Source organism: Nyctereutes procyonoides, unplaced genomic scaffold, assembly GCF_905146905.1.
Source record: "Nyctereutes procyonoides isolate TBG_1078 unplaced genomic scaffold, NYPRO_anot_genome, whole genome shotgun sequence".
In the NCBI taxonomy this organism is placed as follows: Eukaryota; Metazoa; Chordata; class Mammalia; order Carnivora; family Canidae; genus Nyctereutes; species Nyctereutes procyonoides.
This window is the reverse complement of record NW_026575144.1, coordinates 12,944,285-12,968,833: the sequence shown is the minus strand read 5'-3', so window position 1 is coordinate 12,968,833 and position 24,549 is coordinate 12,944,285. Positions and strand designations below refer to the sequence as shown.

At 39.7% G+C, this 24,549-nt stretch overlaps 1 protein-coding gene across 1 annotated transcript in view; it reads left to right on the top strand.

Annotated features, from left to right (window-relative positions):
• The window catches only part of PCNX2 (pecanex 2), a 291,225-nt gene that overhangs the window by 4,917 nt on the left and 261,759 nt on the right, over window positions 1-24,549 (top strand). The gene's annotated exons all lie outside the window — the stretch shown is intronic.

Sequence of the window (24,549 nt, the reverse complement as noted above, 5' to 3'; positions counted from 1 at the left end):
GTCCTGGTGTTTATATTTAGTTTCTTCCTAAGGAAGGCTTTTTCTGCCATTGAATCACATGGATCATACTATCTCTTTTTTGACTTTGAGAAGCTTGATATCTAGTCCTTCTACCTCTGGTGGTTTATTTATTCTCATCTGACCCTTTCTACTTTCCCATAACTATTCGCATGTCTGAACTTCCTTCCTTCTGCCCTCCCCTGCTTCCTGCCTCACCTGTCTGCAACAGACAGAGGTTTGAGGTAAAACAGCTGCACCTTGTGGATGCTTAAAGGCATCCTTTCCTGACCCTGGGCCTCTGCAGAAGTGCAGACCCAAGCCTTCTAGATTTGGGCTCAGTGCCATCCCAAGCAGTTGTCTTTAAAATTTTGCTGCTCCAGATGGGTGTTTGGACTATGTGTGCAAGGGTCTTGGCTCTGAGGGCTTTGCTTTCCTGGTGTCAACCCTTTTACTAGACATGTCCTTCTATCCCTGGAGTATCCCAGGGCAGTCATCTTCAATCTCTCCAAGGTAAAGCAATCTTTTCTGCGTGATGATTGCCACCCTTCTGGGAAACTTCTCCTGTTCATCCTTGTCTTCTACCACTTAGACGCATAGATGTTGTGAGCAGGTTGTGTTTTGTGTCTGTGGCAACAGGACCAGTACCTGCTTCGTCCTGGGGTGTCAGCCTCTGGAGCACCCTCCAAAAATAGTGTTCTTTTCCCTTTTCTTTCTGCTCTAGTATTTCAAGTTCATGACTAATTTTCTGGTGGTTAAATTTATGTTTCCCAACCCACCCCCACTTCCCTTAGAGCTTTTTGAGATTTCTCCCAATTAGTAACTAGTTATATTTGGATACTGCTCTCCTCAGATACAGTGTTAATTTTTCCATTTGTGATCTTTAATTCTTGAATATCTTTTTTTTTATTATAGAGAAGTTGATACTCACCAAGTGATTATTGTTTTCCTGCTTTTGACCTCTTGGTCTCTCAGATGGTTACTTTTAAATATTACCCATTTTATCCTGTCTGAATCTCTTTCCCACATCCTCTGGAAGAAAAAAATGGATTAGCTCTTCATTGTATTCAGATTTTTCCTTGGTTTTTTAGAACTCTTTCCCCTTTAATTCTTATTTTATTATCATTATAAACTATTGGAATAGGCAGTAGCAATGTTCACCAAACACATCTAAGGCAGGCCCTCTCATGTGAGCTTTGCATGCACTCAGCTGCTTCGTCCTCACAACCAAGAGAGACACTGCCATTATTCCCATTTTATGGTTGATGGGTCTTAGCACCGAGAGGGTGGCTTATATGCATAAGAATGTGTGGCCAGTTATGACCTAACAGAGTAAGAGTCCTAGCAGTTGGTGCTCTTATCACTGGGCCATACCACCCAATAAGGTCATTTCATAACATGGGCATTTATGACCTTCATGTTGGCATGAAGAGATACAAACACTGAAAATGTGCAAAAGACCATCTAGTAAAAAGTTAACTTCCCTTGCCTCTTGTCTCTAGTATCTCATTTGAGAGGCCACCACCATGTACAGTCTCTTGTGTGTCGTTCCAAAGGTATTTTATACACAGGTAGTGGGAAGTTTGGTGTGGCAGTACTGGGTTGAATCATAAAGCAGCCTTCTTTGTCTTCTGTTGCCCTTGTGGTTTGCTCTCCAGAGGGTTTTATCTCTACTCCTAAATAAAAGCATGTACAAGCCCAGGACTTCAGCTCACAAGTAATAAAAATCCTATAGTTTCTTTAAGGAACAAAACACAGACTTGGCTGAGATTTCAGAATGTCCAGTTCTGTACAATAACCAAAGCCATCCAGTTATTTCTACAGGCAGGAATGAGTCTAAGGATGACATGCTGTGTCCCATTCTCCTCCTCCTTCACACGTCAGTTGATGTCTCTGATGACTTTAGTCTTGGTGAGCTGGAAGGTTCTTTGTTGACTGGCACAGTGGTAAGCTGGCTCTGGGCTCTGGAATAGAGCACATGTTCTCAGCTGAACCTTTCTGGCAAGGCCCTTCCTCACATTCTTCAGAGACCCTGTTCTCCCTATCAGTGCTCTGTTCCTTACAGTTCCTTGGGGAAGGCTGCAGCATCTCTGTCCTGCCTGGTTGCTCACTCCTTCCAAAGTTTCTCAGAATTGGCAGTTTACCCCAGCAGCTTCTGTAGAGCCTCTCTACTCTGGCAGCCCTTTTGGACGTTATTTAAAGCAAACTCCTGCGGACTAGCACACAAAGCCCACGTGAACACTCACCTACCCTCTCCCATCAGACCCTGGGAGGGAGGCCAAATTCACACATAGCAACTTCCCCTTTATTGCTCAGTCAGAGCAGTGAGCCAGATGGTCTCTCATCCTTTAGCTCTTTTTGGAAGGAGCCAGACACCAGTCTACTGTGCTTCCCACACCCCATCCAAATTGTGAGGAGACCATACTAGGTCCCTGAGTGGTCCCACTGTAGCTTTTCTGTCTTGATTGTGGCAGGCAAAGACACAGGACTCACTGAATACCATTGGCCCCCTCCAAAATCTTCACAGATCCTCTCCTTTTGGGTTGTACTGCATCCTCATTTTGGGTGAGAGATTTTAGAGTTATCTAATTTACTTCATAACCCATTTAGAAGTTTCTAGGTGTGGTTTGCTCCAGAAATTGGTTGGAACCTAATTTTATTCTATCTTGGCTTTGTGGTCAATACTTCCAAATAAATATTTTGTTATACACACATGCAGTCATTTGTCTGTACATATTCCTAGTTTTCTACTTTAGGAGCAAATACCTTGGAGATCAATACATAAAGAGCTACATCAGTATTTTTAACGTTTACATATTTCACTGTATAAGTGAAGGGAAATTTGTGTGACCTGTTCCCTATGAAGGATACTTAGATTTTCATATGAAATTTAACCTAATGTGAATATTTGGCTATTTGTATTAAGTTTCATTGAGTACTTGAACACATATATATCATTCAGGGTATGTTAGTTTGTGCTGATGTAACAAATTACCTTAAAATTCTCTTTGGCTTTACCAAGTTTATTTTTATTCACATTATATATCCAACATTATCAGTAGGGGGTGGAGGCATGGTTAGCTGGGAGCCTTGCTCTTTGTAAGCATGTGGGCACCTAGGCTAATAGAACCTCCAATTTGGGTTGGCTAGGGGTCTGCTCCCCATCATCCTCACCCTGGCTGGTCCTTGCCAGTTACTGTGATGGAGGGAGGGAGAAAGAGAGGGTCATGCAGTAGCTTTTGAAGGTCTTGCCTGGAAATAGCAAATTCCTCTGCCCTCAGACTTGTCAGGGTCACACCTAACTCCAAAGGGAGAGGAAAGTGCAATAGTACCTTGTGAAGTCTTCCCAGGGGAAATGACTTCTGATCTGAGCCCTGACAAATGCCTAAGGAGTAAGCCAAGCAAAAATGGGTAGATTATGGGGAGTTTGGATCTAATTCTCTGTACAGTGAAACACACTGATGCTGGTTTTTCATTTTTGTTTTTTTTGTGTGTTTTTGGGGTCAGATTTGAAGTAGCATATTATTTTTTTTATTCCCAAATTTTAATTTTTGCAAAATTTCTTGTGCATAAAAAAGTTGTAAAGATAGTGAATGAATACTTTATATTCTTCACTTAGATTCAACAATTATTAATATTTTGCCACATTTGCTTCATGGTTTTCTTTTTACATTTATGCATTTTTGATTCTGCTGTATCATTTCAGAATACATTGCAGGCATTAAGACACTTTCTCCCTGGGGCATCTGGGTGGCTCAGTCAGTTAAGCATCCAACTCTTGATTTCAGCTCTGGTCATGATCTCTGAGTCCTGGGATTGAGCCACGAGTCATTCTCCTACATAATTATCATGTGCAAAAGAACTTTTGTTGATCTAATGTTATTGTCTAATGTATAATTCTCATCTAGTTTTGTATTTTCCCAATAATGCCCTACATAACTGGAGCTTTCTGTTTTGTCTTCCTGTATTCAAAATTAATCAAGGATCATACATTGCTTCTAGTTGTCATGTCTATAAATTGCACTTTATTCTAGAATGCGTTCTTTTTTTTTAAAGATTATATTTATTTATTTGAGAGAGAGAGAGAGAGCGAGCATGAGCAGGAGAAGGGGTAGAGAGAGAAGGAGAGTCCATACTGAGCAGGGAGCTTGATGCAGGGCTTGATACTAGAACCCCAGGATCATGATCTGAGCCAACAGCAGATGCTTAACCCACTGAGTCACCCAGGTGCCCCTAGAATGAGTTCTTCAAGCCTTTTTGTTTTCTTCTGTGGCATTAAAGGTGTTTTACAGACTGTTCCTTAATTTAGATATTTTGGATCATTTCCTTGAGATTAGATGTATGATTATGCTTTTTTTGGGCATGAAATCTGCATAAGTAATGTATCCTTGTCATGCATAACATCACAGGCACATAATATCATCCCTCCTCAGCTCTGTTAAGTTTGGTCATTGGTTAAGGGGCCGTTGGCTACATTAATTTATTATAAAAGTACCTATTTGCTCCCTTTGTATTTAATAAGTAATCTGTGAGGAGAAATCCAGAGGCTGTATAGATTATTGTATTCCCCCAAATCTTTCACTCAGTAGTGGTAATGTAAATTTATTCTTGTCTAAAATAATTATTGTAATGGTGGTTGCAAAATAGTGATTTTTCTATTTACTGGTATTCTTCTGTAAAGAAAAGGTTTCCCTTTCCCCCTGCTTCTGCACTTTTATTGTGCTTGTTTGTGCTCCTAGATTGTTTTTTAGTTCAATGGGTTAAAATCCATTCCTATGATAATTCTTTTTGATATTCAGATTGCACAGATTTTGGCAAGTGGGACCTTCTTGTTGCAGTCCCTGCATCCTTTGGATCTGTCCCCAGCAGGTTTTGAGGACTTTATTACTTGCTGGCCCAGCAAGGTAGTCCAGGCTTAGCTTATACATCCCCCACCCCCAGCCCTGGAAAAAGTAGCCATTTTTCTAAGGAAACTGGGTCCTTTTGTGGGGAATGGCATTTGGAAATCAAGATTGAGGAAAGCAGTAATTGTGTTCATTACTACTGGATTGTCTTTACTTTGGGTCCTTTTAGTAGACAGAGCTGGGAGATCTTATCTGTCTATCTATCCATCCCTCTATCTATTGAGAGTCTATTCTGAAGCCTTTAATCTGATCCAAGTCAAAGGATTCCTCCTCTTCTTCTATACTTCTATTTTTTCCCACATGGAGGACTCTAGTGGTAAAAAATGTCATATTTTCAATCTTGAAATATACACAGGCAATACCACTCCCCATACCACTAAGAAAACAAAAATTTTCAGTAAAATTCAAGATTGCTTTGAGTTTTTATTATTATTCTTTAAGAATATACCAGTAGTGTGTTGGGAGAGTATTGTGTTCTAAAGTTACTTGGATTAATTCTTTGAAAAAAATTTTAAAGATTTTTGTTTTACTTATTTATTTGAGAAATATATATATATATATATAGAGAGAAGAGAAATATATATATATAGAAAGATATAGATATATATCTATGTAGATATATATCTATATATAGAAAAAGAGAGAGAGAGAGAGAGAGAGAGAGAGAGAGAGAGCTTAGGGGAGGAGCCAAGGGAGAAGGAGAAGCAGACTCCCCACTTATCAGGGAGCCCAACCAGAGGCTCCATGCCAGGACCCTGAGATCATGACCTGAGCCAAAGGCAGACACGTAACCAACTGAACCACCCAGGCATACCTGAAATTTTTTTCTAAATTGAGATTTAAAATTATATTAGTTTCAAGTGTACAACATAATGATTCAATATTTGTATAGGATTCATTTTTTACTTTTATTTTTCTATTTGTTTTTGTGGTTATGCTGTCAGTTTGATGTATGTTTAGGTCCATCTGTGGGCATATAATTTTATGTTTTTCCCTTCATTCTTGTTGATCTAATAATTTTGGGAGGTACAAAGCCTTAACATGTTTTTAAAAACACATTTAAAAGATACATTGTTTTACTTTATATTTTCTCTGGCTGTTGGGTAGGAAGTAGATCAGAGAAAGAGCAAGAATAGAAGGGGAATTTCATCGGTGTTTTTAGTAGTCCAGCCAGGAGATGGTGGTGGCATTAAATGGAGGCATGTGAATGTGTTTTCATAAGATTTAGTGATATGTTCTTTTGGGGGATGGAGGAGTGAGGATGAGGGAGGAATCAAAGATGACACCTGGTTGTCTGGTTTGAGCAGCAGGCATATGAGGTACCATTGCCTAAGATGGGAAAGGTAGGAGAGGACCATTGGTAGGAAGAGTTGGGAAACCAAACATCTATTTTTTTTAAAAAAGATTTATTTATTCACGAGACACACACACACACACACACACAGAGAGAGAGAGAGAGAGAGAGAGAGAGAGAGAGAGAGATAGGCAGAGACACAGGCAGAGGGAGAAGCAGGCTCCCTGCAGGGAGCCTGATGTGAGACTCGATCTCGGATCCTGGGATCATGCCCTGAGCCAAAGGTAGACACTCAACTGCTGAGCCACCTAGGCATCCCAGGAAAGCAAACATCTAATATTAGACATGTTAGTTTGGAGTTTCCTTTTAAATATCAAAGTGGAGATGTTGGGTAGATAGTTGGATATATGTGTGGGGACTTTAAAGAAGTGATTGTAGCTAGAGAAAAGAATTTGAAAATCATCCATTTAGAGATTATATTTACTGTCAAGGGACTGAGTGAGAGCTCCTAGAGAGGATGTGCAGAAAAAGAGATTTGATCTTCAAATCTTTACCTTTCTATGCAGGCACATGGTGATAAATGATACTAACATCTGGATGCTTATTACATTTCAGAAGGTGAGGTCCAAGGAGCTCAGATGTAGGGCAAAGAGGTGGTGTGGGTGGGGCAAGGAAAATATTGGAGACTATGTATCTTGCATTAAAAGTTTACCTTTAGAGACATTGACGAGAACATTTTCAGCGACCTGCTGGGGAGTTGAAGCCAGATTGCTATGTGTTTTAGAGACAGGGAGGTGAAGGAATGAAGACAGCTGGTAAAGATGGTTCTTTTATGCAAGGAGCAAAGAAATTGCACAATATCTGGAGAGAAGTTTGGATTCAGGAGAGGCTTATCCCTCCACCAACTTTGCAGGAATCTTGAGGGTGGGGATGCAGTTTGACTCCCCCTCTGTCGTGGGTGTGGTGCTTTATTCTCAAGGGATGATCAAACTTCTCTTTCCACTAATGGATCTAACTTGGTAAAAAAGACACATTTTTGGTAGTGCATGTACATACAGTTTGCATTCAGTCTTATTTCAGTATATTCACCATAACATTGCGGCCAGGCTCCAGATCATTAAAAATGGAGTTTGAAAACCGAGGTGTTAATCTTTGTGTTAGATTTTCTTAAAGTTCAAATTGCTATTTTTTCTAAGATAACCTTTGTTTTATTATTTAGCTGGCAATTATGTATTTTTGTGACATTTGTTAATAGTTATAATCCTTCTTTGCATAATGGGAAACTTGCACTTTAAAAAGAAGACCATTGGATCAAATGAAAATGATTTTAACTCATTTATTGATACTGACTGATCTTAAATATAGAAGGCAAATATAGAAGTTTTGGACTATGAGAGACCTGAGTAATTTTTTGTATTGGGTCATGTGTATGTCTTATTTCCTTCCTCCAAATCTTTATCATCTCAAAAGAAGATAAAGAGAACCAATGCTTATTTGCCATTAGTCTTCCTTATCTTTTGATAACATCTTCTTCCTTTCAAGATGGCAAGATGCTAAGTAATCAGGGAAGAATAAAAATCCCTGAATATAGGAAATATCCCTGAGCAATCCCTGACACAAATATTTTCCTAAGAAAAAAGCTGTCTTGGCTTATTTCATAATTATTTTTTCTTATTATGTATTATTATTAATGCTTCTGGTTGTCTATGAAGACAATAAAAACATATGCTCTGTTGCCCTTTGCTCCACCTCAAAACACCGGACCTCAAAATATTTGACCTTTTTTATTCCATGCTTTGATGAATGATGCATAGATGAGGATGATGGTTATGATGATAACAAGTGACATTAACATTTGCGTGCTTATTACATTTCAAAAAACGTATTAATAAAATAATTAATAATCCTGTTAAGAATTTTTATTCCCATTTCACAGAAGAAACAGATTTACAGAGGCTAAATAACTTCCCTAAGTTGCAAAATCATTAAATTGAGAAAAATTTAAAATATATAGACATAAATATTTATTCACTAATATTTTTTAATAACCAGCTGAATACCAGGCTGGATGTTGAGAGTATAATGCAGAACAAGTCAGATGTGGCTCTTGTCCTCATTAGACTTAACCTTACATGGCTCTTATGAATAAGTAAGAATAAATAAAAAATATATAAACACTTTGAAAAGTGATGTAAGTAGAAAGTTGACACAGAGAAATATACATATGTATATACACATATATCCAGTGAACATGTGAATGATTATATTACTAATAATCCAAGGAATACATATTAAAGTAATGTGATTTGGGTATATCTAGATGGCAGAGACTTAAAAGAGAACACCTAATGTACTTTATTTTTTTTAACGTTTAAAAAAGATTTATTTATTTATTTTAGAGAGGAAGGAGAGAGCATGCATGAGCAGGAGAGGGAGGGGGAGAGAGAGAATCTCAAGCAGACTCCCCACTGAGCAGGGAACCCAATGCTGGGCCTGGTGTCAAGGCCCTAGGATCATGACCTGAGCTGAAATCGTGAGTCAGACACTTAACCAACTGAACCACCCAGGCACCCCCATTTAATCTATTTTAAATAAATAGCTATTCTCAAAAATTTAGAGGCATATATGTACAAGGCAAGTCACTGAAACACCATTTGTTATAGCAAACTAGAAACATATTTCCATTGACATGGAGCTAGTTGATGGAATTTCGGTATATCCATATAGCAGAGTGCTGTGCAGTTATAAAAGAAAGTCGGTGAGGAAGTAGGCTACTACGAAAATGATCCTTAGGACCCACTGTTGTGAAAAAAAAAAAAACAGAATTTATGTATAGATTAAAAAGGAGGAGGGAAATATGAATATGAAATCCAGTTGCCTATGTTTAAAGAAGGCACAATGAAAGGATAAATTTTAAAAAATGAATAAAAATAGGCAGAGGGAAAGAATGAAGTAAGGCAACTGAGTTAAAAACAAGAAATGAACTTGTTTTATAGTTTGCTGGCACACTCAAAAAAATATTTCAAATGACTTTAAATATAGAGCTTCTAGGTCTCCTGGGGTATAACAAGGATAAAAAAACCACAAAGAAATCTAAAATTGAATTAAGTTTTCTTACTGCCCTCAATGAAATTTTATATTTTTATATTATTATTTTTCAATTTTATTTTATATGTATGGGTAAAAAAAATAAGGACTCATGTTATTATTTTGAGGAATCAAGATTTTGGCAATAAGAGAAAACATAAATCACAGAAGTTAACATAGAACCTTGTAATCTTTCACTGACTTGGAAATACCTAACTGAAATAACGACTTATTTATTTTTCTTAAAGAATACATATTTTCTAGCTCTATTAAAACATGCAGAAGCAATAATAACCCAATAAGAATGTGTGAATCTCATACCCAGGTTCTGGGCTCCGAATGACATTTTCTTCCAAAAGGAACAAGGGCTTTTTGGAGAAATGACACATCCCAGGTCTGGGCCAGAAATCGTAGAAGAGGAGTATAAAGCCAAAGAAGCTATTAAAGAATACTAGAGCTATGTTAAAAGGCTATGGGGGCAAGTTTGTAGATGCCCATTAAAGATGGTTCCATTTGAGCACCCGGGAGATCATAATATATTGATATGCATTTAGGAGTGGGATGCATCCTATAGGAAGACCAGACATTAATGCTAGAATATGGAAGCTATATAGGATGCCTAAAAGCTCATCTCTACTACCCGGAGCAGCTGCTGTTAGTAAAACTTGCTTCCAGACCTGCAACTGGACTGTGATTGGCTGCAGAATGGAACAGACTGAGGGGCGTCTGTGTGTCCAGCTGCAAAGGAGTAGAGAACCAGGGTTCTCTAAAAGAAGAGACAATCCTACTCAAATCTCTTGGTTGTCAGAGAACCTTCACTTCTTAGAAATCTCCACTCTCTCTCACAGAAGTGTATCTCATAATCCCACCACCAGGCACAATTATTTTTTTAAAAGATTTTATTTACTTATTCATGAGAGAAACACAGAGAGAGGCAGAGACACAGGCAGAGGGAGAAGCAGGCTCCCTGTGGGAAGTCTGATGTGGGACTTGATCCCAGAACCCTGTGATCATGCCCTGAGCCACAGGCAGACGTTCAGCCACTGAGCCACCCAGGTGCCCCCAGGCACAATTCTGTAAGACCTTTTCTTGCTCTGATTCTTGAGATTGGAGCCCATGTCCCCCTTTCCAAGTAAACTGCTTCTCAAGGTGCTGGTCTACCTGACATGGTGTCTCTGCTGAGGATCCTTTCTCTCTCCACATATTCTGTACTGATCATCTCAGGAGGACCTGAAAGCAGCCCAGGGTGGAAGCCCCAACACCTTGCCATGAGTCAGCAACTTCTTCCTACTTCTCCCTGCACTTAGCTTTGTCAGCTCCTGAGGAAAGCACAGTTTGTCCTTGCCATTGTTCAGGAGCCTTGAGCATGAGGGAGACCAGGGCCCAGTATAACTGCTGAGGCCCAGAAAGGGCACAGTGCTGACCATTCGCCAGGCACTGCAGGATGTACAGAGTAGACTCAGCCCTTGCATTCAGGGAGTTTATAATTACCACAAAGGAGAGTCCATAAAAGTGAGATAACCTTCTATGAGTGGCACAAATAATAGCTGACTTGAAAATCCGAGTGCTTAACATATAGTGTACACTAAACCATTTACTAACCAACCAATCAATAAGGAATGGTAAATATAACCAGTGATGTTGCAAAGAATGGTGTCTTCTGCCATCCCTCATCCTGCATTTGTCATTCTTTACTTCCTCGCCTTCTCTGCATGGCTTCATTTCCCCCTTCTTCAATCTAGCTCTGCATTTCATTATCTTCTCTTTGCCTCAAGAGTCAAGCCCCTCTGATCGCTTTGTCTGTTGTATCTGTACTAATGGAATATGGCCAGCACCCATGCTTCCCTAACCTCCTGCTCCATTGTGTTGTATCTTTCCAACGTCATGATTGAAGCCCAGCCTCCCCATGCAGCCCTCCACAACATCTCCCCTTCTCCATGATTTTCTCCACTGTGTCTTATTAGACGGCCTCATGCTCAGCCTTACTTGAGTGAGCCCCTCAGTTGTGTGCCACTCTGTATTGTTTGTATGCTACTTTATGTGTGTTCGTTTCAACTCACCATCCAGGCAACTTACTCTTCAAGGCCAATTGGTTTGGGGTTTTTTGCCTTCAGTGGAGGACCCCAGAGCACATCTTTGTTATGCAATGATCAAGAGCCTGGAGGCTTATGGGGGCCTTGCCCTGAAAAGGTTTGGAAAGAATCTAAGAAGTGCTACAGAGAGTTAAGTGTCAGTGTTTGCACTGGGCAGTGATGTGATAAAATGGTGCTTGAGAGGGACTCTCTAGTATACCAGAGAGCAGAGAAGGGAAGAGGAGCAAGCTAGGCCTCCCCACCGGGCTGAGGGATGCCTGAAGGGGCCAAACAGCAGGCCATGGCCTCTAGCCCTTCCTGGGTTCCTGTCTTCATCTCATTCCTTTCTCCTTCCACCTCTCCACAGGGTGGTCAGCTCCATAGAGCTTCTTCCTATCTGAGGCCCCTTTATAGCTTTTGCACCCATTCCTATGGCCTGAAATCTCCCCACTCACCTCTCCAAGTTACCTATATTTCATTCTTCAGTGTTTAAGTTAAATAACAGGATTATTTCCTGGCATCCCAAACTTGGTTAGGTCCCCTTGTTGGACAAAAATAATTTTGTAATTAGTTTGTGCTATAACAGATGCTCCTTGAAGACAGACCTTTGCATGTTTCGTTCACGGATCCATCCTCTTTGCCAAACACAGCACCTGGCCCAGAGTGTGTATTCAGCACATACTTGTGAGAGGCTGAATGAATAGGTAGCCAGCTTGGTCACTTCTGTGGTCTAGCTAACTGTGTGGGGCTTTTACCTGTAGCTTACTCTGGGCAGCCGACACTTGAGTGGATGCAATTTGATCTTGAAGAGGTCTTCTGGGAGAATCAGCTGACTTCTGAGGAACTGGTCCCACTGAGCCTCTATTTTCAGGCAGAGGGACCTCATGTGTTCATATTTCTCAGATGGAACATGCCATACATAATCTCAAGTGCTATAAATAATAATTACTTTTAAAAAGTGTGGCAAAATACACATAACTTAAAATTTGCCATCTTCATCACTTCTTTTTAAAAATTTTTATTTATTCATTTGAGAGAGAGAGAGAGAGAGAGAGAGAGAGAGAGAGAGAGAGAGAGAGAGAATGAGTGTGGGGGTGGAGGAGCTGAGGCAGAAGGAGAATCTGATTCTCCGCCCAATAGGAACCCGACATGGGGCTTGATCCAGGACCCCACGATCATGATCATGACCTGAGCCAAAGACAGATGCTTACTTAACTGACTGAAACACTCAGAAGCCCCAACTAACTTCACCATTTCTGAGTGTATGGTTCAGTAGTGTTAAGTATATTAATATGGTTGTGCAACCAATCTCAGAAAGTTTTCATCTTGCAAAATTGAAACTCTGTGTTCATTAAATAGCAACTCCCCATTCCCTCCCTGCTGGGTCCCTGGTAATCACTATGTGACTTTCCTTTTCTATAAATTTAACTACTGTGGATTCATCATATAAGTGTTATCACATGGTACTTGGGGATTTTTTGTGATTGGCTTATTTTCCTTAGCATAATGTCCTCAAGATTCATCTGTGGTTGTAATTTGCTTCCTTTTTAAGGCTGAATAATGTTTTTATATATGTATGTGTGTGTGTATGCAACATTTTGTTTATCATCTTTGCATAGACACTTGGGTGGCTTCCACCTCTTGCTGTTGTGAATAATGCTGCTATGAACACGGGTGCACAAAAATCTCTTTGAGACCTTGCTTTCACTTCTTTTGGGTTGAAGTGGAATTGCTGGATCATATGGTTATTCTATTTTTAATTTTTGGAGGCACTGCCATACTGTTTTCCATAAATAATAACTTTTTAAAATAAAAAAATGTGAGAACTTACCATATGGTACTTCCTTCCCAGTAGTCACCTTGTAAGATTATTCATTTATTCCAACAATCCTGCCATTGATGCTGGTGGTCTCAAGATGTTTCTTTTAGAGATTTCTTTGGGGTTTTTAATGTTAACATAGGAGAACAAAGATAATAGTTTAATACTTCATATTGTACTTTACAGTTTTTGGAGCAATTTTGTGGAAAATCATAGTTTATGGGACGCCTGGGTGGCTCAGTGGTTGTCTGCCTTTGGCTCAGGGTGTGATCCCGGGGTCCTGGGATCTAGTTCCTAATTGGGCTCCCTGCAGGGAGCCTGCTTCTCCCTTTGCCTATGTCTCTGCCTCTCTATGTCTCTCATGAATAAATAAATAAAACCTTAAAAATTAAAGAATATCATAGTTTATGTTGTACAGTGGGCATCCACACAGATCATTTCATTAAAGTCTATAATAGAGTAGTCAGAGTCAGTCTCACTCCTCTGTCCAGCCTGCCATGCACACTGATGATCTTGTAGAATTCTGAGAGCAACTTTTTGCTTCCATGCTTAAACAGACTTCTATGCTCTTTTTTCATGGTGGAGATGGAATTCCTCAGTGTCTAGTGTGTGAGACTTTTCACGTGTTATCACTGTGCTCCCACTGGAGTGCCCCTGTGTCTTATTCTGGAATACGTGCTTTTCCTGGAAGGCTCTGTGCTTCCATGTGGCATGCCTTCTGCCTGCCTTGTGTTAGAGTCCTTCAAGTTCTCAAAGATGACTACTTGCTCTGGAATGATCTCTGTGGCCTCTTACCCCCACCTCTCAGTCTTGGTGGACCAGAATGACAGCACTTGCCACTCTCTCTTGTAATTATCTCCTCATCTGTCCTGACCTCGAACTCTGTGAGCATAGGGACTATATTTTTTATCTCCGGGTTTGGTAATCACATATACATTTATGGGCTAAGTAGTTGTTTCCAGTGAGGAGGTCAAGGCTCTAGGGACACCCCTCTAGGGACGTTTGGCAATGTCTGGAGACAATTTTGGTAGCCACATTTGAAGGGTTGCTTCTGGAACCTAGCAGCACCAGGGACAGTGCGCGGGACAGCTCCTACAACAGAATTACTCAGCCTAAGGTGTCAATAGTACTGGGGTTGAGAAACTCTAGGGTAAAAGAATGAGGTGGATCATTATATAATATCAGTGGGTGATGTCCATGACTCTAGGGGAACTCACTGCAAGGTGGTAATATCTACTCCTTACATTATAGTTAAGTAGGTGGCTCTAGATTAGGAGAAGTAACTGCCCCCAAGAAGCATTGGTAGTTTTTGTAAGGAGCATTTTGTGGTTCATCTCAACAACTTTACCATAGCGGTATTTCAATTAGACCTCACAATAGTATTTAAAGAGTAGGGGGAAGACATGCTGAACATATTGCACAATTAAAAATTGCTGGACCTCAAATACCAGTAGAACTTCCATTCTATTGAAAAAACACTATTGAACAGGAAGGAGCAGAAGCCCACTGGGCAATCCTTGATAGCTATGGCCTATGGAAGAATCAGACTGAAGACACTTGCCACTGGGTAGAAGGAAAGGATTCTAAGACATACCAATATCCAGTTTCTTCCTAGCATGCTGAAAAAACAGGCTGATCAAGGGAAGGTTTGCAAAATCTGTAGGTGGACTTGGAGCCTGTGCAGGAATCCCTTCTAGCTCAGTCTCTCATCTTGAGCAGTGAGCTCGCCATTTCTGTGGTTCAGACAGCATTGCCGCTTCTGCTTATTTGTGAAGCAGAGTGTATAAAGAAAAAGTGTAAATTCAATTCATTTTTGCCTCACTATTCCCTTTTTAAAAAAGATTTTATTTATTCATGAGAGATACAGAGAGAGAGAGAGGCAGAGACACAAGCAGAGGGAGAAGCAGGCTCCTTACAAGGAGCCTGTCGTGGGACTCCATCCCAGGACTCCAGGATCACGCCCTGGGCCAAAGGCAGATGCTGAACCACCCAGGTGTCCAAACAGGCAATTCCCTATTGCGTTTCGAAAGCAGTATTACTGGCTGATTTTAATCTTTCCATATAATGGATTTTGAAGAATATTGCATAAGATTTAAGAAATGCAATATTTAGATTCATTAAATTTAAATATTAACTGAAACATGTTTGAAATTTCATGACACTAAACATTTTCCCTATCATTTTGTTTTTGCGGGTACTTAAAAACTCAAAGGAATTTAAAATTCCTTACGGAAAATCAATGTGTAAGTTTAGATTTGTATGTCAAATACAAAATTGATCGGGTATGGTTTATATTTTGTAAACATTCACATTATTAAATTCTCATTTTAAGTGCAAAATCAGAATTTTTTTTCCTATTAAGAAACACATGACATTGATATTCAATGATATACAAACTCACTATCAGTATAGATTCCTGGCTGAGCTTATCTGTGTCAAGATTGACATCAGTTTGCCTTTAATGAGTTTATTGATTGGTTCATCCTGTTTCGCTCAGTGTACATTAAACACATAAATGAAATATTACCTCTTACTGTGACCATCTGAAATGGAAATGACAACATGCATCAGATTTCTTGGCTGTACTAGACATCCATTGACTAAGCCATCCACCATAAATATTCTTTATGAGAAGAGGAGAGAAAGAAGGGATTAGGTAATTGCAGATGCCAGCTTTCTTTCTTTTTTAAAATTTAAATTCAGTTAGCCAACATCTAGTGCATCATTAGTTTCAGATGTAGTGTTCAATAATTTATCAGTTGCATATGACATCCAGTGCTCATCATATCACATGCCCTCCTTAATGCCCATCACCCAGTTACCCCATCCTCCTTCCCCCACCTCTCCAGCAACCCTCAGTTTGTTTCCTATAGTTAAGAGTCTCATTTTGTTCTCCCTCTTTGATGACTTCCCATTAGGTTTTCCTTCCCTTCCCCATGATCCTCTATGCTGTTTCTTATATTCCATGTATGAGTGAAATCATATGATAATTGTCTTTCTCTGATTGAGTTACTTAACTCAGCATAATACCCTCCAGTTCCATCCAGGTCAATATAAATGGTTAGTATTCATCTTTTCTGATAGCTGAGTAATATTATATAGCATATATATATTGTCTCTCAGTGAAAGACAAGCAGACCCAAATGCAATCAAGTAGCAGGCCCAAGAAAACGTGTGGTATTCTTCTTTTTGTTCATCTTACTTTACACACACACACACACACACACACACATTTCTTAATCCATTCATCTGTCGATGGACATCTTGGTTCTTTCTGGCTATTGTAGACATTGCTGCTATGAACATAGGGGTGCAGATGCCCATTTGGATTACTATAGTTGTATCTTTGGGTTGGTAGTGCAATTGCTGGTTATAGGGCAGCTCTATTTTTAACTTCTTGAGGAACCTCTGTATTGTTTTCCAGAGTGGCTGTACCAGTTTACATTCCCACCAAGAGTGTAGGAGGGTTTCCCTTTCTTTGCAACCTCAACAACATCCGTCATTTCCTGACTTGTTCATTTTAGCCATTCTGACTGTTGTGAGGTGGCATTTCATTGTGGTTTTGATTTGTATTTCCTTGATGCCAAGTGATGTGGAACATTTTTTTTCATGTGCCTGTTGGCCATTTGTATGTTTTCTTTGGAGAGATACCGGTTCATGTCTTCTGTCCAGTTCTTGACTAAATTATTTATTTTTTGGATGTTGAGTTTGAGAAGTTCTTTATAGATAGATCTTGGAGACTAGCCCTTTCTCTGATATGTCATTTGCAAATATCTTCTCCTATTCTGTACATTGCCTTTTAGTTTTGTTGACTCTTTCCTTTGCTGTGCAGAAGGTTTTTTTTATGTGCAGAAGCTTTTTATCTTTATGAAGTCCCAGTAGTTCATTTTCTTTTATTTCTCTTGCTTTTTAGACATGTCTAAAGAAGTTGCTCCAGCTGAGATCAAAGAGGTTTCTGCCTGTGTTCTTTTCTAGGATTTAGATGGATTCCTGTCTCACATTTAGGTCTTTCATCCATTTTGAGTTTATCTTTATGTATAGTGTACGAAAGTGGTCCAGTTTCATTCTTCTGCATCTGGCTGTCCAATTTCCCCCCTACCATTTATCGAAGAGACTGTCCTTTTTCCACTGGATATTCTTTCCCACTTTTTCGAAGATTAGTTGACCATGCGATGAGGGTCCGTTTCTGGATCCTCCATTCTGTTCCATCGATCTATGTGTCTGTTTTTGGGCTAGTATCACACTGTCTTGATGATTACAGCTTTGTAATAAAGCTTGAACTCAGGCATTGTGATGCCCCCAGCTTTAGTTTTCTTTTTCAACATTCCTGTGGCTATTCGAGGTCTTTTCTGGTTCCATGCAAATTTTAGGATTATTTGTTCCAGCTCTGAAAAATGTTGATGGTATTTTGATAGAGATTGCACTGAATACGTAGATTGCTCTGGGTAGCATAGACATTTTAACAATATTTATGCTTCCAATCCATGAGCATGGAGAATTTTTCCATTTCCTTGTGTCTTCCTCGATTTCTTTGATATGTGTTCTGTAGTGTTTAGAGTACAGATCCTTTACCTCTTTGGTTAGGTTTATTCCTAGGTATCTTATGATTTTTGGTGCAATTGTAATGAGATTGATATCTTACAGGTACCAGCTTTCTAAATGGTTTTCAAAGCAGTCAGAGCCACAGAGATTCTCATTTTAGTGCCCCTACCTCACATCTACCTGTGCAACCTTCAGCTGTTTTTCTGTCTTATCATTCCCTGTAGCATTGCCTTGTCAATCCAAACATTTGCCATTTCTGTATCCAGCATTACCCTCATGAAAGCTGCACACAAAGCAAGAGGCCCAGGAGCTCAAAGAAATCAGAGCAGATCTGATAAACAGACAAGCAGACCCAAATGCAGTCAAGTAGCAGGCCCAAGAGAACGTGTGATATTCTTCTTTTTCTTCATCTTACTTTGTAAGATAGAGATACAAGTAGGGCTGTTTTTTGGGAACCAGTCATATTTCTTGATTCTACTCACTTCACCATTTTTTGGCCAGTAATATTTTGCAAGGCTGGCCTACTTCTGAGGGTGCTGCATGGAGGGCTCCCTCCCCTATTCTGTCAGAAGTTTCCAATGCCGTCTGCCTCCAGGAGTTCTTGACCACATTCCCAGTATCCTGTGGAGGATACTGCTGAGCTCATTCTAGTTTCAATATAAAATACTAAGTTCCAGATTTTCTGAGAAAGTATTAAATGTGGTTTTTGTTGTTTTTTCATAATGGAACTTCAAGAACTGTTATTTAAGATGTGAAAACCTGTAAATCCCTTCATGTATATAAATGCAGAAAAATGATTGTACTTCTCTATCTTGTGGCCTGATTTTTTCCTCTTCCAAGGGAGTTATAGTTTACTTAGATAAGACTCAAAAATCCTACCTGAATGAAGTCATTGGGACTAATGCTTTGACATAACACTTCACATATGTCTACTGAATGAATGAATGAATGAATGAGGAATGGATAGTCAGATGGACAAAGCTCTTCTCTCCTAATTTGACTAAATCATGAACAAGAGGGGATCTCTCTTACCTCTGAAGCAGATAAAGCAACTCAGTTGTTGAGTCTGTACCCTGTCTTTTTAGAATAACCTAGGATCTTTTTTTTTTAAGATTTTATCTATTTATTTGTGAGAGGCACAGAGAGAGAGGGAGAGGCAGAGACACAGGCAGAGGGAGAAGCAGGCTCAATGTAGGAAGCCCGATGTGGGACTCGATCCTGGGTCTCCAGGATCACGCCCTGGGCTGAAGGCGGCGCTAAACCTCTGAGCCACCCGGCCTGCTCTAACCTAGGATCTTCTAATAGCCGTGAGCTGGTTAGGCTACCGGAGATTTGATGAGGAGGTTCCAAAGCCTGTTTCTGCCCCAGATGACACAGATACCCACACGGGGCAGTTCCTTACAGCCAGAGAGAATATGCTGGCACACAGAAGAGCCATCTGAACACTCCTTGATGGTGCATAAATGTCAGAAACAACAAAAGTGTTATGTTTAGCAGGTTAATGATGCCTTATTCGTTAAGCCACGTAGTCTGAGTAAAAACATTTTCTAAATTACTTGAATCTTAACCTTAAAGCATGAAAATTCAATTTGCTTTAACCACATTGATAGTTTTACATTTCCCTGCATTCTCTGATTGTATATTGAATATCATTGAACATTTTCTTTGTACTCCTACATATCTTATGTTTTTGTAGTAATGTCCTCAGAGATAGCTGAAGAGTGTTTGTGTTTCAGAAAGTGATTACATAAGTGACTTGCTTTTTCATTTTTTTTTGGTACTTTTCCAACACTATTTACACTGTCATTAGGCATGTCTTGTTACATTATTGTGGTTACTTCTATTTATTCATCATTTCTCCTTCTAATTCCTGCTCTGGGCTAGGATACCATTAGGCATATTTTGTGCCACATAAGTAAATTATGCCTAGAGTAAGAGCACAAAGCTTCCAACTGATGCTCTGAGTAATCTCAAGGTCGTAACCTTCGTACATAGACTTGGCAGTCCAGTAAATAGCACCTCCTTTTTCTGAGCTACTTGAAGGAGGCTGTAATCAAACAGATGGAGTTCAGGTATCACCTTTATTGCAAATTTAGTTATTATTTGGAAGTGTGTTATATCTGCAGGTAGGTGAACTTCCTAAACATGAACCCCAGAGTCGTGGAAACTTATCTAGCTATTCAGGGACAGTGTGGAAAGCATTGAGCCTCTCTGACTTAGGACAGATGCTGGAACCTTGTAGTATGGAGAGATGCTGCACAGACACACACCACCTCGATCAGAGTTGGGTCCTGAGACAGGAGAGATGGCATGCCCAATTCCTGCTTCCCCAAAATACTGGTCAAAAATCCCTGAGGAAAGAGCCAGAAGCACAAAGAGGTCAGCATGTAGAGGGAACAGTTCCCTTTCCTACAGAAACCATAGGAGTGGAGAGGAGTTTCTCTATAACAGTGGTGTGCCTTGACTGCCCAGAAGACATTTCAAAAATCTTTTCTTCCTAGTCCTTGGTTCTCTGTCAGGTCATTGAAATGGCTAGGTAAGTAGCTTCCAGGTGAGAGGAGACGCATGTACTTATCAACTTTGGAAGTATGACTCACTTGTGTTTCAGCTTCCTCATTTTTAAGATGAAAAAAATAATTTCCAGAAGGCTTCTTCAAAATTAGTTTGTGAAAGTAGATTGATGAAGTACCTTTATGAAATACACATTGATAAAAGTTGAACCCCCAAGAGTGCTCTTCTTTATGTCTGCACGTGGAAACCCTCAGAAGTGGTTTATTCTCACTGAACACCAGCATTATTATAGATAGCACTCAGTTAGATTATTGATCTCTCTAGGCTACTCAAGAGATGGACAGTAATAACCCATTAGCCTAAAGTTAAAAGCCAGAGTGGTATAAAATGGCACAGCTAGTACAGAAAACAATATGGAGTTCCTCAAGCAATTAAACATAGAATTGCTAGTTTATCCAGCAATTCCACTTCTGGATATGTATCCAAAAGGATTAAAAGCAGAGTCTTGAAGAGATATTTGCACACTCATGTTCGTAGCAGCACTATTCACAATAACTGAACTGTGGAAACAATCCAAATGTCCATCAACAGATGAATGGTTAAACAAAATATGTAACAAGTGAATGCAACATTATTTAGCCTTATAAAGTAAAGAAAATCTGACCCAAGCTACAATATAGCTGGACCCTGAGAACATTATAGGAAGGGAAATAATCAAGTTACCAAAGGACAAATATTGTATGATTCCAATGATATAAAGTACCCAGAAGAATCAGATTCTTAGAGACAGAAAATAGAATATTGGTTGCCAGGGGCTGGGGGGGGGGAAGGAAATGGGGAGTTATTATTTTAATGGGTTTAAACTTTCAGATTGGAGGATGAAGAAGTTCCAGAGATGGATAGTGGTGATGGTTGCACAACAATGTGAATGTACTGAATGCCATTGAACTGCACACTTAAAGATGGTTAAAATGGTAAATTTTAATGTTATATATATTTTACCACAATAAACATATTTAAAAGAGGGCATACACTCTATGAGAGAGGCTGAGCTATGAACCTCAAGGAACAGAGGTAGGTTCCACCTGAGGGGACTGTAGGGGATTTAGTTGTTCACACAGATACTTCTAGATGGCGCCAAATCCCAAGAAATCTAGTTTTGTGAGAAGTGCAAATGACTATTTGTAATTGCTTAGTTGATAACAGCATGTTGTTTTTCTTGAAACTTTATCAGAAAAAGTTTGGTGAAATGAGTTATTATACTAGTTATATATTTTTTAAAGATTTTATTTATTCATGACACACACAGAGAGAGAAAGAGAGAGAGAGAGAGAGAGAGAGAGAGAGAGAGAGAGAGAGAGGCAGAGACACAGGCAGAGGGAGAAGCAGGTTCCATCCAGGGAATCTGATGCAGGACTCGATCCTGGGACTCCAGGATCACACCCTGGGCTGAAGGCAGGCACTAAACCGCTGAGCCATCCATGAAACCCCTTATACTAGTTATCTTAATAATGTGTCAGAGAACAACATAAAGCATTTCTATGGACAAGGATATAATTTTGAAAAATATTGTCTCTTATTGTTCATTAGAATGTGTTAAAATGATAAGTTCATGGAAACAAAGAAAATATTGTGAGTTCCCTTGAAACAAATAAACCTGTATTCAGAATCTGAATATACCTAATATAGGGTGGGAGTTGAGGGAAATCTGTTATATAAGTTAAAAGTCGATTAAAAACTGCTCATCCACAAGACATTTCTTCCCAAATCCTCCTCCTTTCCTTGCAATCATACTTACAAGAACAGAAAATGCTAGAAACTGGGGATCTTTTGTTGACTGAGCATAATGTCAGCAGTAAAATGGCCTTGAAAGTAATTTTCAGTGATGTCCCTGGAAATTGGAGGAGTCTGAGCTGAGATTAATTACAGGGCATTTAAAAAGGGATATTTGGGAGGATTCTAGATTCTATTTGCAGGGTCTTCTGAAGGAAGAGGCTTTAAGTGAGATCAGGGAATTTTGGGAGGAATAATGTGCCATCTGTAGCATGTTGTAAAACTTTTCCTCTCTCCCTGGAAATTTTCAGTAAAATCACTGTCTTTCACTATGGCCTGGTAAGGTCTGTGGGCTTTCTGGGGATGTGACAAAGTCCCAGTAGACCTTCATAAAGATGAGGCAAGGATCTTTTCTTGTGTGGGTTGCAAACTACATACTAAACCTCATAATTTCTTGCTTTCTCTTCATTTAAACACTACCAAGCCAATCCTATAATCCATATTTATGAGGGTAAACTGAAAAATAGTACCTCTTTTTTTTTCAAAATGAATTATCCCAGTATCCATATGTAGTCTTTTCTCTCTCACCTTCCTTGGTATTCTCTTCTCAATACCTATAATTTGAATGGAATCTTCCTCATGGAAATGGAACCCCCCATATTAGGTTAATCAGTGCTGGCTTCCACAGCAGGCAAAACCCTGAATTTCAGTGGTTTAATGAGTCAAAGGATTTTTTTTTTCTCACTTCTAGTACATGTGTCTCTCAGGTCTGTAAGGGCCTTGTCCCAGAGTCACCCAGATACCCAGGCTGAAGGAAGTTCTGTCATCTTGCAAATGGATATCTAAGAAACACAGCCTCTGAGATTGTCAACTAAAGAGAACAGTGGGGGATCCCTGGGTGGCGCAGCGGTTTAACGCCTGCCTTTGGCCCAGGGCGCGATCCTGGAGACCCGGGATCGAGTCCCACGCCGGGCTCCCGGTGCATGGAGCCTGCTTCTCCCTCTGCCTGTGTCTCTGCCTCTCTCTCTGTGTGACTATCATAAATAAATAAAAATAAAAAAAATAATATTTAAAGAGAACAGTGGGATGGAAGAGGCACCTACCTCCTAACTATCTCAGCTTAGAAGTAACACCAGCCATTTCCCCTCTTGGTCCTTTGGCCAAAAGTAGTCACATGGCCCTGGCCTGACTGCAAGGGAGGCTGTGAACACATTTCTCTGGGGTCTCTGCTAATCAGAGTACTATGAAATGCAAATTATATTATAATTTAAACAACTTTTGAATATAGTTTGTATATGATAGTGTGCTAATTTATTCTCAGGACATTTTCTGGGTTTTATTCTTCCTGTATTAGTTTCTTCAAACTCATTCTCTAGCTTTACCGTAAGTATTTTTAGACCTGAAATATGCAGACATGTTAAGAAAAAGCATTGGAGGGCAGCCTGGGTGGCTCAGCGGTTTAGCACCGCCTTCAGCCCAGGGCCTGATCCTGAAGACACAGCATCTAGTCCCACATTGGGCTCCCTGCGTGGAGCCGCTTCTCTCTCTGCCTGTGTCTCTGCCTGTGTCTCTGCCTCTCTCTCTCTCTCTCTCTCTCTCTCTCTCTCTCTCTCTCATGAATGAATAAATAAAATCTTAAAAAAAGAAAAAAGGAAAAACATTGGAGACTGTGGCCCCTATCGCTCTTTCTCTTTTAATTTCTCTTTGTATTGCTTGAAGTTCATCATAACTTCTAATTAGGAGGTATGTGTGTAAATGGGAAACTTATCTGCTTCCAGGTAGGTAACCCGACTTTATTTCTCTCTCTCTCTCCCCCTCTCTTCTATCTATCTATCTATCTATCTATCTATCTATCTAATCTATCATCTATTTTATTTAATAAATCTTTCATTCACTTATTAATTTATATTTATATGTGGACCTTTTCCCCATAAAGTAAAAGCAATTGAGTGATGATGAAAATTCATTTCAGCTTTACTTGTTGTTAATAGTTTTTCTCTTTCTTTATTCTTTTTGTTTGGCTATGTTGTTTTTGGAATGGTCTTACCTAGATGATGGATTATCATGGGACCGTGGCATGTGCACAGGCTACTTGGGAGCAGACTTGGACTGGGCCATGTTGTCTACAGGCCTAGCAGGTTCCAGGTCAAAGGAGAGTCTATACTTATCACTGGATTTCTTGAGATCCTTCAGCGATGTGCATTGATAAAAGGATCTTGCTTTTTATGGAGGCTGTCTTTTATATAATCTTGAGACACTGGGATCTATTTCAATCTCCAAAGATAAGAAATTGGTTTAGGAAGGACTAGAGAACCTATAATCATCCATGGTCCTGGGAGAGAACTAGGAAGGTATGTGGGGGATCCTATAGAGTGGGACAATTGCATGGATCCCAATGATTCTTTTTGTTTCTTGAGAGGATTGGACAGAATTGAACTGACCTTCACCAGGATATCTATGCTCAGATCCTTCTACACTAATGTCAATATCCTTCTTCCTTTTAGAAGCAGTGTACCTTTTTGTGGCCCCTTGCCTCCGTCAAACCACTAG